The sequence below is a fragment of the Lissotriton helveticus genome, chromosome 8, assembly GCF_964261635.1.
Source record: "Lissotriton helveticus chromosome 8, aLisHel1.1, whole genome shotgun sequence".
Lineage (NCBI taxonomy): Eukaryota > Metazoa > Chordata > Amphibia > Caudata > Salamandridae > Lissotriton > Lissotriton helveticus.
In genome coordinates this window covers 1,582,242,173-1,582,256,679 of record NC_136069.1, presented here as the reverse complement: position 1 = coordinate 1,582,256,679, position 14,507 = coordinate 1,582,242,173, and the positions used below count along the sequence as shown (strand labels likewise).

General features: G+C 45.5%; 1 pseudogene; it reads right to left on the bottom strand.

Moving 5' to 3' along the window:
• Window positions 1–1,716: 1,716 nt before the first annotated feature.
• The window catches only part of LOC144773950 (solute carrier organic anion transporter family member 2B1-like), an 846,173-nt pseudogene continuing 833,382 nt past the window's right edge, over window positions 1,717–14,507 (bottom strand).

Here is a 14,507-nt window from a genome sequence, read left to right as displayed (position 1 = left end):
CGTGCTGCCTCTTAAACAGTGAGTCAGATATTTATGATAACCTTTGATATGCAGGTGTCATACATGATTAGAATGTCTACTGGGTTCTTTTCAGAAAACTCCATGAAAGAAAGTATGTGATTATCTTTTCTTTTTTCCAGATGTACTCACACTTATCTCAGTCCCACACCCCTCCTCCGTAGTGCATGAACTCACGGTGATTCATGTACAGCAGTGAGCTGGATGACTGGCCGATAGACTGCATCAGCAATGCAGTAAGATTTGTGTCCTAATTGCTTTTAATTGTGTCTGACCTAAGTCCCCATCTAAAAACTCTGTTGCTGCTCTAAGCAAGTTTTAGGGCGGTGTTCTTTTTGGAGTAATAGAATAAACAACAGTGCTTGTCGCACTGACCTTTCACACTGGAAAAAAAGAAATAGCTTTGGGGTAACAAACATGTATGTGCACACCTCTTATATCTTAAGACTGCAAGTGAGGGGCTGATTAGGATAGCGGGCGGACTTTAGTCTGCCCGTCATCCTCGCGGTGGTGGGACATGCCCCCATACGTGTGGCGGTCCCGTACCTTTAATTAGGATGCAACCGCCACCCTTGCCGTCGCATTCCGCACATTTGACATTGTGGTGGGTATTGCTGTAAGCAGCACCTGCCACAATGCCAAAGTGCCTTGTTGTGCATTGCCATGCACAACGTGGCAGGCACTGCGCAGTGCCTGCCAACTTGTGCATGGCAATGTACGGGGTACCATAGGTACCCACCAAGGGCAGCCCCCACCCCCCAGGGGGACTGCAACGGGCCTCCAAAGCAATTCCCCGCGAGCCTATCCATAGCGGCAAAGCAGCCATGGAAATGCCTGTGACACCCTGCAACCTAATATGGATGGCGGTGACTGCTAGGCACCACCAGCATATTGAGGCCCAAATCCACCCGGACCGGCAGAAAAGCAGTGGATGTACTTTGCATCGGCCGCGTTACCCCCACCATCATAATATGGCGGGAGGATATCGGGTTGGGATGGCGGGTGGATCGCCACTGCCGGGCCAGCTGTGGCGATCCGCCCGCCATCCTAATGACCTCCTAAGTGTTTTATAACAAGGATAATAAATAGACAAACTGCTGGGATTTTATATATGCGCTAAGGAGAATCTGTTGTGAAGTAATCTTAGTTCTTTGTGACTCTATGTTGAGTGATTAGAGCACTGCTTTAGCCTGTATATCATAGGTACATGAAAATGTCATGATTTTGTCACACTGATGTGCATAAGACTGGGACAGGGTATGTATAAAGGCATGAAACCCTGACCCATGGCATTAGGAAATATTACTTTAACATGAAATACAATTTGATTGCTAAAAAAAATAATAAAATCCCTCTATGGTGAGTGATTAGAGCACTGCTTTAGCCTGTATATCATAGTGATTTAGGTACATGAAAATGTCATGATTTTGTCACACTGATGTGAATGAGATTGGGACAGGGTATGTATAAAGGCTTGAAACCCTGACCCATGGCATTAAAAAATATTACTTTAACATGAAATGCAATTTGATTTCTTGAATAAAATGTATCAAACAGGTGCTGAAGTAGTTCAGCAACTCCAGGTAAACACTCATAGCTAGAGATTGAAGTGCAGTATAATAGAGTCCTCTGGTCAGGCAGTGAGGAGGATTGCATCATGAGCGAGCACACGCAATGTTCATGGTTTGTATTCTCCATTCACTCAGATGCCCCTTTGCCATTATCCACCACGGTCGTGAGTGTGAGGGTTTCTGGACTGCACTTCTTCAAAGCTCTTTTTTCTTGATTTCGTAGAAGGAGGAAGACTATGAAGAAACAAATGAACGATGCCACCTCAAAGACTAACTGAAGGCCCAGATACCTGTGAGGATAAAAAGATTTAAAAAGTGGTTAAAAGTTGTTATGGTGAGAAAAATAAGTAAGCAAGATTTTGAAAATCCAGGAGGTCTAGTAGTTTATAATTAAAGTGCCTCTCCAGTGTTTGCCAAGTTTTCACGCATAATTATGGAAATGTGACTTAGAATGAGTCAAGCATTGGATGAGCGACTATATGGATGAATGAAGAGTGACAGAGCATGGATTGAAGGATACATCCATGGGTGAATGGATGAGCAGGTGAATGCATGTATGAATAGATGAATGCATGATTTTTTAGGTGATTGTGTGAGTAAGTTCATGGTTGGGTGCAGACATGTTCTAGCCTCCTTGAAGGCTGAGGCCTTGGACAGCAGTAGTGCTAGTGTTAGTGTTATTAGAAGCAGTGACAGATTGGGGCTGGCCCATTGCCTCTTGACATAAAGAAGGTGGGGTGGGGGTTCAGGCTCTTTTCAGGAACACTGATTACTTTTCTGATATGTGTATATTTCTATAGTCCTCATTGCAAAATAAAGTTTAATGAAGAGCAAATGTGTTCTCAAGCCATAGGGAAGGAAAGCCCCACACATAGTCAACCGCTGTCAGCCCTGTGATGAGAAAGGCAGCCAATGCGGTCATGAGCAGTCATGGGGTTAGGTAATTCATTCAATTTTAATAAAAAGTTAGAGTAAAAGGTGTAACACTGTGAGGCATGCTGTAATTATACGCTGTAATACTATACACAAAGTAGTATGCTATGCCCAAATAAACATGACTTCATGTCAAAATGTTTTACTAATTACATACAGTATTTTTACAATAATGTAAGGAACAAAATGTTATCTGACAATTATCACCCATCTAGCACAAGGCATCCAGTGAATGGGACTGGATAATAAAGACTGGGATTCCCCTATACGAATACTTCAATGCAGTTACAGCAAACATTGGCAAAGCCAATATGTCTAACTTTAATACTTTGCCAGTACTTTTGATTTTACTGTAAGAGTTGCAGTTGACAGCAGCCAATATATTGGATTACACTGCAGCATGTGAACTGAACACATGTCCATCTCTGTGACTGTCATAGAATTCGGAAAAATAGGTGATCTGAGACGAAATAAGCTTTCTCTTCCAAAACCATTTTTGTTAGAAATCACCCCAATAGTCTGTCTTTCATTAGATAGGTCTGCCCCAGAACTGTCTTGGCAACTGGATTTTGAAAATGTTTATTTCTGAAACACTGTCTTGTTAGAACAGATATAGACCTGTTTATTTCACTATCACATCTACACATACAAAATCCATTGTTCAAACCCAACAGTAAAATGGAAAATAAACATTTTAAAGAAATTATGATTTTGTTCCATTGATATCTCTCTTTTTATACATCACTGGAGTGCTGTGGTAGATGTCGTCTCTTTCTGTTTGCCTGGGTTTATCAGCTTGTAGTTGTGTGCTGGTTAGTTTACAAAGAGCTTTTACTGTAAATTTTAATCTCTGCATGAGCAAAAGGTATGGGGCTCATGTCCCCACTGTTCTAGCTCTGCCCAGCCATCCCTTGCTCCCTTGTTTCCGACTCACCCTAATTTTTTTTAACGTTCTACTTCCAATCAGGAAAGGTGAAGAGGTGGGTGTGTGTGCACATCTGTGGTCCCCGTTTCACCAAAGGATGGGGAGGGCCACATACTGGGAAGGGAGCAGGTATTTAAGCTGTAGCTACTCATCAGCCTGCACGGTACTCATCTGGATGCCTGCCTTTTACAAATGGTACTGAGGGCCAGATACCTGGTGGACAATTACAGCTAGTAAAGATTTCTAAGAACTCCCCTATATATCAATAGGTTGAATCTTAAAACTCCAAATCCTGGTGGGTCCCAATCCAACCTAATTTATGATTATGAATGAGGTAGGTCGAAAATTGTGACTTATTACAATTAGACTCCACCACGGGGATGGTGGCTTGCTGGGGCAGCAGACCGACAAACTTGCGAATGCTTTAAAAAAAATAATAATAATTTTTAAATGCAGACCGATTTAGTTTCTAGTGCACCACTGCTTACTCTTTTTTAACATTTATTTAGGGATTGGGTCGCAAGACAACTTTTTCACTTTTGCAAATGCATTACCAGCTCCTTTGAGGTGTCGGTAAAATATCAAAGCTTTGTGACTGGATTTCTATCATAAAACATTGATACCTTAGATATAAATTCAGTTTTTGGAAGAGTTGCCTACATTACACCCCTTCCAGATACCGAAACAGTATCCATTCCCAATCCCATTGCAGGAGTCAGAAAAACTTTTCGGGCTCCTAAAAGAGAATTAGAACACAAGAAAACACATTTTGATGCTAAATTGGAGTGTTTGCAACTGAGACAATATTTAGTACATCTGACCCTTACATTGACGATATTGAAGCAGCTTCTCTTTGGTTCAATAATTAACATTGATCATTGCTTTTGCCTGAAGTTGTGCATCTTCTTTGATTTTACCATGTTATTGCAGTTACATCAGTTGTTTTAAGATTGCCTTTAATAATAATGAAGTATAAGATGTCGCAGGAGGCTAGGGACACACAGGTTTGAACAGAGGTGACTGGATGAGTCAAAGGAGCCAGAAGTGCATCCACCCTGATGAAGGGAAACTCCAAGGGCTCAGCACTAAGGGGCCTCTCATCATGGCAAAACTACAGTGGTTCCGTTGGGTGCGAAGATGATTTCTTCACATAAGCATAGGCAGTTTAGATAGTATCATTCAATTTGGATACCAAAGGAACACAAACCAAACCAAGAATACAAACGAAAATTACTTCGTAAATGTCAGTTACTCTTTTTACTGAAGATACTATCAGAAAGCTTATTTTAGTTTCTAAGGCTGTCAAGACAAACACTGACATATAGTACAGTGAAGTAAGTGCTCAGTGACTGTGGTGATGTGAACGCATTATATACAGGTGAGGGTAAATATTTACAAACAATCAGACTAGATTTACAATTGAAGGAAAAAAAGGTCAGAACAAATTAAATTAATGTCTCCGGTAGAAGGCAAAAGTGCTCATTATTCTAAACCATGAGACTTGGTTTAGTTGAGCCAACTTGTAACGCCGACGTTTCGTTTCGACTCTGACAACAGCCTGATTCATTGATGTCATGGCGGGTCTTCTTCAAAACTAGGGGGTAGTAGACAGCCCAAATTGATTTCTGAATTCCCTCAGGGTAACCTCTTACAATCGAGGCTAGCGGGTGCCTGATGAGAATCAGGGACGAACGTTGTCCTGCCAGTCGTGGTTATGGCAATGTAACTAAAGTCTTGTGTAACAGTCTCGGACAATCTCTTCCAATCAAGGCTAATGATTGCCTGATGAAAATCAGGGACCGACGTTGTCCTGAAAGCCGTGATTTTAAAGTTATAGCTGAATTCTTTGTTTTCAGCCACGGGAACAAAGTAATTTGTCCTCCCTGGAAGGCGTTCAATTTCTAATGGTACGTCTTCCGGCAACAGTAGTCTTGGTGGGCCGATCGCCACTGCCCGACCAGCGGTGGAAATCCGCCCGCCAAAACTCACCTCCCGACTGCCATTTACCCCCGCCACATTAGCATGGCGGGGGTAGTGTGGCAGATGGAAAGTCCGCCTACCGCTTTTCGACCCGTAGGCAATCATCACGATTGCCTGCGGGGCGGAAAAGGCCCATAATATGCTGGCAGTGCCTTGCAGGCACTGCCAGTCATATTATGATGGGTGCGGTAAAATACCTTTCCATGGCGGAGAATTTGGCTTGGGTTGCCCATTGCGGGCCCCTGGGTGTTTGGGGGTGGGGGGTGCACATGGGGGGATACCCATGGTACCCCCCCCCCCTTCATTGGCATGTACAAGGTGGCAGGCACCGTGAGAGGCCAATGCACAACATACCTTTTTAACATTGTGACGTATGCTGCTTACACGATGTTAAATATGCACCTCTGGCGGTCCGTCCCGTTTACCGTTACGGTGCCGCCATCGTAGTATGGGCTTGCAGACATGCCCACAAAAACCAGTGGCCCTTGCATGCGGGGATGGTAAGCCCCAGCAGCTGTGTTAAGGTCAGCCTCGGTCACTTCTCCCACTCCAAGATTGCCAGGCCTCGAAGGAATGTCTGAACGACGGGGAAGTGTGTGGGAACACTGAGCAGGGAGCAGCTGCAGGAATTATTAAATGGAATAATCTGTGTGGAGCGAGAGTCAGCATCGCACAGCACTAGACATTCAGCTGCATTTAAGATGAATTAGCAGGCTAACACAAGGTATATTCAGATAGCACACTTGTTGGGGTAAAATGTCGGTGCTTCATATAATGGTCACAAATGCTGATGAACCTGTCGAGTGGGCAGCAAGTTATTAGTGGCACAACAGATTGGTGTCGGAGGCACTTAATTGCGTGTCGAGCTCAAGCTCGTGGACTCGCCCACCATCCCAGGTTGGGCCTTCAGCACTTATTTAACGTGGGCGGGCAAGAACAACACTCTCAAGTTCCGTCTCCTTGCCTATGGGTCGAGCACATCACTTGGTGCCATAGGCTATGTAGGCCACCGGATGGCAGTGCTGCACGGTTTTACTGTTCTATAAATGAAGGAGGTGGAGCATTGTGGGCATATTATCTACGAATGCCTTCACAAGTGCTTCACTGGGTATTTCTAATATTATGCCAGTCAAGAACTGAAAAGAACTATGCCGTCCACTGGCTCTGCTGTACAGTCACTTACTAATTATAAACACCAAAGGGCAGGCATGCTCACTCCTTTGGAGGCAGTACCAAAGAAGCCCGGCTTTACCCGGGTCGGAAACATGGTCATTTACTATTGCTTTCTACAAATTAAGCATTTGTGTGTAATTTGCACGGTCCTTGGGTACAGCTGGGTCTCCATCACATCAGGATATCAGGGTGTGTTGTGTGTCTTTTCCTGCTTGGGCATCCATTTACGTGGACAGACCTGGCCAGTGCACCATGTTGCATTCTGAACGGGTGTCTAGAGTGGGTTGTGTTAATTACTGTTTGCCTCAAATGCAAGTTTAATGTGTGCAGTGTGTGAGAAGACAACAGATATCTTGCAGAGAAATATGATGTTGGTTTCATGCAACATCCATGAATAGTGTAGTTTGGATCAAAACAGAACATCCAAATGAGTGTGAGTGGGGGTGTCACAGATATGTACAGGAATATCAGTGAGCTGCTGCTGTTTTTCATAGGTTGAAAACACAAGTCACTACTGAATATTGAGGCAAACACAATTTGAACTTGGCCAGAGTGCTCGTGCAGTACCAGCAACCTGGCAATAGAGGGCAATTGGATAGCAGCGCAAGATAATGACTCCTGAAGGTACACATAGGCCAGTATTCGCTTGCAGGGAGAAACGCCTTTCTTGCCCGCGTGTCCTAGGCTCCAAGCAGTGGCAGATTAGGCGCCTACCAAGTTCCGATTGGAAATACCGGTACACTGCAGTTGGCACTAATGGTTTAATAGTACGCATAGTGGACGGAGCACTCAGTGCATTGTGATGTGGGCAATTCTATACAGCCCAACGTACCATAGAGTGGGGCCCCCCTGCAGTGTGGGAAGCGCCAGGATGCCCGCAGGGTTGCAGCGCGCTATACAAATGGTATAAATAAATAAATAAAGAGTAAGCACGATTTTCCTGGGCCTGATAGGTGGCGCAGCCAAAACAAGTTTTCATTAGCGCTGCAAGCACAGTGGCATTGGGGCCTCAGGAGAGCAACTAGCCCCCTGCACCCCAAGTAGGTACAGGGCGATCCACCTTGATGGGAAGCGGATTTCACTTGTGCATTAGCGGCCATGTAGACAAGTATACATCCGGGCTCTGCCCACACTAAAGTGATGGTAAAATAATTTTTCACTTCAGGCAGGAAAGGTTAACACCCATACTCACCAAGCGATTGAAAGGTCATCCTGGGCCGCAGATGCCCAGCCCAGTATCCGGCCCCTGTTGTGGTCAGTTTCTCCCTCGTTGGAGTGAGAGTAAGGGGTGACTAGCCAGCGTTTCGGGGTGTGATCTCGGGCCACCCTCATTTGTGTTGTCATGGCCGTGGAATGCAGTTTTGTGCGGTTGTGGGGGGCGAGGCAGCCTGAGGGGGTAGAAGCTGCACCCTAGTCCCGGCGTGAAGCCAATTGTGCACAGCACTATGGGATATGTGATGCCTCAATTGGGCATGAGGTACTTAGGATATGCACCCTGCTGCAAGTGTTAGTAGGGTACACTGCTGATTGGGTGGATGCATAAGGTGTTATGCTAAGTACAGTTCCTACCAGAAGCTACGGGGTTGTGCTAACTGGAGCTGTAGGACTGTGGCCCGATTGACCTAGTGAGTTATGTAATCCAGGGTAATTAAAATAACCTAGTATGGAGTCTCTCTAGTGTACCTAGTGTGCCACTGTGAGAATGCGGTTGGCACTTTACAGTTACACTGCCTCTGGGCTAAGCCAAAATCTCTGCCTAGCCACCTAGGGGGTGGGCTGGTGTCAGCTTAAGTGTGTACTCCCTTCTCCTGACTAGACAGGGCGAATGTTTTAGGCCACAAAGTTTGTGGAGGGCTCTTGTGTGGGAGTATGTTGAAGAGCTAAGGTCAGGCTAGGATGTTTCGCACTTTCGCCGCACGGTTGAGTCCCAGCCACGAGCGGATTGTATTGAGCTGGCTGTGGGTGAGGAAGTGCAGAGGCATCAGTAGCACTGAGTGGCTTTCATCCAGATGCATTATCCGATGCAAGTGCCATCTGTTAGAATAGAGCCCTACTCTGAGGTACCACCTTAAGTGCTTAGTGGTCTGTGGGCACCGTCTTTCAATGGAAGCCATTGTCTAGCGGGCTACTCTGAGCAGAGCGTTTGCAGGCATCTTTCAATAATTTACTCAGATAAATGGGACAGGAATGAAAGGTGGGCTAGATAACTTTCTTCTACCGGCATTGGCACATCTGGTCAGGAGTGATTGTCAAAAGGGATTGCACTTCAGCCAGGTAATGTAAGCATCCATCCACACAAAGCCAATTGTTTAAGGTCACCCTGGGCCGCATTTACACAACCCAGTATTAGGCCTTTGTGGTTGTCAGTGCCATGAATTACTAAATTGAACTGAATAGAAGGCGTGACCGTGGGTTACAACAGCAGAAGTTTGGGGAGAGCTAGTCTCCACACATGGTGAAGGTGTAGGTTTAATTAGTTGGAGTTGACACTCTTATTTGACCAGAGATTCGATGCTACATGAGGGCATCACCGAGCTTCGACAAGAGCACAGGCATTGTGTTTCCCAGGGGGTAAGCAAGTGAAGGCAAGGCTCTTTATAAATCTGGCACCAGAACACAAGGTAGTCAGGGCCAACTTGTCTGTTGGGTGACCTGTGTAGGCACCTGGGTAGCTGTTGCTCCACGATGGGGTGAGTTGTCTCCATTAGAGGGCACAATGCATGTATTTTTCAAACCAGATTCAACACCAATTAATGTGTTCACCAGGGTCTAGCTATCAAAGAGGTCTGTGAAATTGTCAGGTCAACGGCGCAGATTAAGTGCACTCTAGAACCAAGGTTAGGTGACACAGGAGGGTGATTCAAGATACACAGGTGGTGTAACGTCAACACGAGACTGTCAGCTTATGCTTGGTAAGAGGTTCCGTATCACCAACCAGAAGGGTGCCACGTGGCAAAACCAGTAAATGTGTTTAAGAATGACAGATACTAGTCAGGAGAGGTTTGTCAAAGGTATTACACTCATTGCCAGGCATTAACAACCCATCCACACCAAGCCTATTGCTTAGGTTCCTGGGCCGCATACACACATCCCTGTATTGGGCACCTGCGGTTGTCAGCACCATGAGTACTAAATTACAACTGTACAGTAGGTGCACTTGCTGGCCGGGCAGTACTGCTACGGCCTCCAAGGTACGATCAGTCAGACACCAATAGCAGTGAGTGTGGCTGGCCCTCTGTGCAGTTATTAGGGGAATTTTTAAATTCCATGTACTTGCTACTAACGGGTCTCATGTGTGAGCGGGTTAACTGCTTTAAAAAAGTAATAAAAAGGAGTATGGCATAACACATTGACTATTAGAAATGTAATCAGGGACCAGCTACCTTTACGCATGGATTTCGGTGGAGGGCATTTAAGTCCAAGTGTACCGGGTGTAGTGCATTGCATCTTGGATCAAAGCGGTTTGGCACACAGGGGGTGTCTAGGATCATCCAGGCACACTCTGCAGTGTAGAATGTAAAGAACTGAACGTTGCCACTATTTTGCCCCCCAAACCAAACCAAGGTTCTTATGGTCAGATGCACAACATACAACTGTTCATTCCAGCTTCACTGAAGATAGTCTGTTAGCAGAGGTATAGAATGGGACGTCCTGCGCCAAGGTGCGGTCATTGCACGGGCGACACAGCAGATAGTGTGCTGACAGACGAGGGTGCTTGCGGGCTAGGAGGTCATTCAAGATAGCAGAACCAATTCTAAGGACCTCTCTCCCCCTCCGGACTGCCTGAGAATGAGAGTGCAGTGGGTTTCGCAATGATACAGGTATTTGCCATCTATACAGGGGCAGAAGGTTACATTTCAGGTATCGGCATAAACAGAGTTGGGGAAAGACCTATAGACAATGTGCACCAGTAACCGCAGGAGGGTGGTGTTAAGATAAAAAATCTCACAGCGGCAAGTTAGCCATGTGGCATGCGTCAGTTGGTTAAGCCAGAATGTGTGCCATGACTCCAAGAGCGACTGGAAATGTGTTTGGAGCACCATCGCTAACAATTCTAGAGCACACACTGCACCTCGGCCCAGTAGTTAAGGCCATATGCTCACGTGCGGCTTATTTTGTGGGAGGCAATATTCCCTGGAATAACCAAGTACTAGGTCATTAGCTGGGTTGAGCATCAAGGGTCGCAGCTGGATAGCAGGTATGTGTGTATCTGTGAGCAAGCTCTAGTTAAGCAAGCCTGGTAGTTGGCGTAAGTTGTCACTACAATTGTTTGCTGTGACTGCAAAAGCGTGTGCTATGCGAATAGTCTTGTTCGCCAGGGTTTATTAATCGCAAAGAGCTGTGCACATTTCTGGTCAACTTCAACAAAAGTAGGTGCGCTCTGCTCCCAGGGCGGGTTACGGATCACTTCGGTGAGGCACAAAAGGCTCCGTCCGCATAGCCAAAGTATATAGGCTGGTTGTGGAAGCGGTCTTCTAAGCAAGTGTGCTGCTGTTCCATATATGGGAAAACAGGTGTTAGGAAGCACAAAATGCTCCAAGGACTGCAACTACAGATTGCAGGACGTGGGAGCCACATCAGCTTGAAAGAATATAGCGATGTTTAAGAGGAGAGCTCCCTCCTAGGATGCCATCACATTCCTTGCAGGTCATGCGAGGCACTGGTACATTCAGAGAAGGATAATCCGCTCCATGCGCAAGTTCGCAGAGCAAGGGGCTTTGGCTTCATCAGGCATGAGCTATGCCGGGCGAACACCAAATGTTATTTTGACAAAGTTGGGGTGTACTTGGCACAAGTAGGCTTGGATCTGTTCCTACTGGACAGGAAGGAGGCCTGGAAAATTGCAGGTTGCAGTGAGAAAGGAACTGTTTTGGTGGGGGGATCTTTAGGCAACGGTGGCCGCCTCTAGAGCTGTGGCGGAGTTACAGGGCGATCTGGAAGCATATGGGTACAGAGGGGTACCTCTGCAAGACCGCAATAGGGGTGAATACTCTGTTGTGGTGTGGGTGGGGTGTGGTGCCATAATGGGACTAAGATCTAGGAAACCAAGTTAACTCCTGAACTGCTGAGTTCATGTGTTTGTGTGTGTTTTTAAACATTTTTTTGCAAAATGTAGTACTCGGTCACCTTTGAATACAGTCAAGGCTAAGAATTCATAAAGGATAACTTTGACAGAGAATACAGAAGTAGCTCAGCTGCTATTAAACAAAGATGAAAGTTACTTTCAACACTTTAAAACAAAGGCATAAGAGAAGACCCAGCAGCCCCCGCACTGCATGTAGGCCCTAGACTTTACATTTCAGACGGGGGATTGTGGGGTCCTGTCTGACCTGCGATGAAATTAAATTAATAAAAACAATGGCTTAAGAGCTTAAGTTGCTGTTGCTTCACCATTTCTGCCACCAGACCAGATTCAGAAGGGACACTGTTGTGAATTGAAAGGAGGCTACTTGGCTCATGCTTCTAACTCTCCATGGAACTTTGCAATGTTGGTGAGGATTCCATGGAGAGTGAAAGGGAACGGGATGAGGGATGAAGATGCATAGCTGCCAAGGTTTCAGACTGCCTATGTGAGGCAATTTTATGATTTCAGTGTAATTATGAGTGACATTCAATGACTCAGGGACACTTTCTCGCATGCTAAACCAAGCAATGAAGAAAAGGAAAACCTATAAGTATCAGAAATTACGCCTATTTGAGCAACGGAGATCTTAAAACTGCTGCAAAGCACCGGAAATGGAAGGGCACTGTGGGACCCGACTGTACCAAACAGGATGTGAGAGGCCCCAGCACGAATGACACATAGCTGGCAATTTTTCAGCATGCGTATGAGTGACAGTTCTATTGTTTCTCTGTGCCTATCAGTGACAATTAGGTTTATCATATGTTAAACTTTGATTATAATTTTATCAAGAGCAGTTAGCAACAAAATGTGTATGAGACAACACAAAAAGTCTTGTGTGTATTGCAGTACTTAGAATAGATTACCAAATCATACTTCACATAGGACAGTTGTGAGTATGTGTGCTTATTTCAAATTGTGTAATTGTATTCCTTCAAAATGCAAACTCACTCACAATCACATAGACTTAAAACTTTGGGGCATAATAGCAAGGGCTTTAGCGGGACTTTTTCCCGCGAAAGCTGTGATATTTTGTTCGCCCTATTAACAAGCTGTCACTCACAGCAGTTAGCGACAGCATGTAGGCGATAGCTACAGATTTGGGGCCCGCTTTGCATGTCAGCGATATTTATCGCTAATGACATGCAAAGTGGGCGTACCCAAACTGTTAGCGACTGAAAGCAGTCGCTAACACAGCTATGCCTATTAGCAAGGCAGGCGAAGCGATAAAAAAACTCACGCTAAGCGTGATTATCGCCAAAACCTAACGCCTGCTCCGACCACTTCTTAACCTGTATATCCAATGGGACGTGGATATTGAGATTAAGTCCCCATAAGCGATAATGCCTGAATATCACTGGATTTCTAGCGATTTTCACGCATTGAGCCGCTATCGCCGGATATTTTATCGCTTTGGAGATAAACGTTGCTAATAGCACGCTATCTCTGCGATAATATCCGGCGATAGGTGGCGATAAAAAAAATGCGCTAAGCACATTTAGCTGTAATTATCACTGCTCCTTGCTAATATGCCCCTTTGTCTTTTAGAGTGCTTTCCTTGTTTTCAAGGAGGAAACAAGGAAGATCATCTACAATGTAAATTGCTTACATTTCCTACGAACCACAAAGTCCCTACGGCAAGAACCCTTATATAAACTTCTTTTAATAAGCATTTACATACATATTATACATGTACCAAGATGTAATTGGTTATGTCTTTAGGCCTCAATAATTCCAAAAATAAAAATGAATAAATGAATGAATGACTACGCACTTATATAGCGCATGGCTACCCGGAGGCATCTCAGCGCATAAGCTGACCCAGTCAATTCCCCAGAATTCAGGAAAACAAATAGGTCTTTAGCATCTTTCTGAACCTGAGATGGTTGACTTTGCAGCCTGGAGGGAAAAACGTCTGCCGCCCATGCGAGTTCTCTTGATCCTAGGGATTGTCAGTAGATTCTTACTGCTGGACCTTAAGGTCCGTGAGGTCTGGTACGGAAGGAACATGGGTTGAATTAAGGCAGGACCGCCCTGAACCATCGCTTTATGCACGATCGTCATGGCCTTGAACTGGATCCTCTGTTGAACTGGTAGCCAGTGTAGTTGGCGTACTGCTGATTTGGCTGAGCTCCGTTGGGGAATGTCCAGTAACAAGCGGGCCGCAAAATTTTGTACGGTCTGCAAGATTTTAACTGTTCCCTGGGGCGCCCCCAGGTAGACGGCATTCGCGTAATCCAAACGCGATAGGATTAGGGCCTGAACTAGTAGCCGCCTAGCTTCGAACGGGAGGAGCTTAAGGATTTTTCTGATTGATCTTATTAGGGAGTAGCAGGTTGCTGCTACCTTCCGAGTTTGCACTATAAAATTAAGAGGCGGGTCGAGCCAGACCCCTAAACTCTTGATTTGCTCCTTGGGAAAATGAGGCTGGCCAAGACTACTAGGCCACCACGCCTCCACTGATGAAGGGGCATTGTGTCCAAGCAACATGACCTCCGTTTTCGTGCCATTGAGCTTCAGGAAGGAATCATCCATCCACTCAAGGACTTCGTTCAGACAAGAAGAGAGATTATTAAGGGCTGAGTCCTGCCCAGAAAGAGAAAGCACCATCTCAGCCAGAGGCCTCATGGAGATGTTAAACATGGTGGGGCTGAGGGATGATCCCTGGGGGACGCCGCACTGTAGGGACATCTGGGTGGAAGTAACGTCGTCCTCGTAAACAGTAAACGTCCTGTCAGTGAGGAAAGAATGAAACCATTTAAGTGCAGTACCGGACACCCCTATA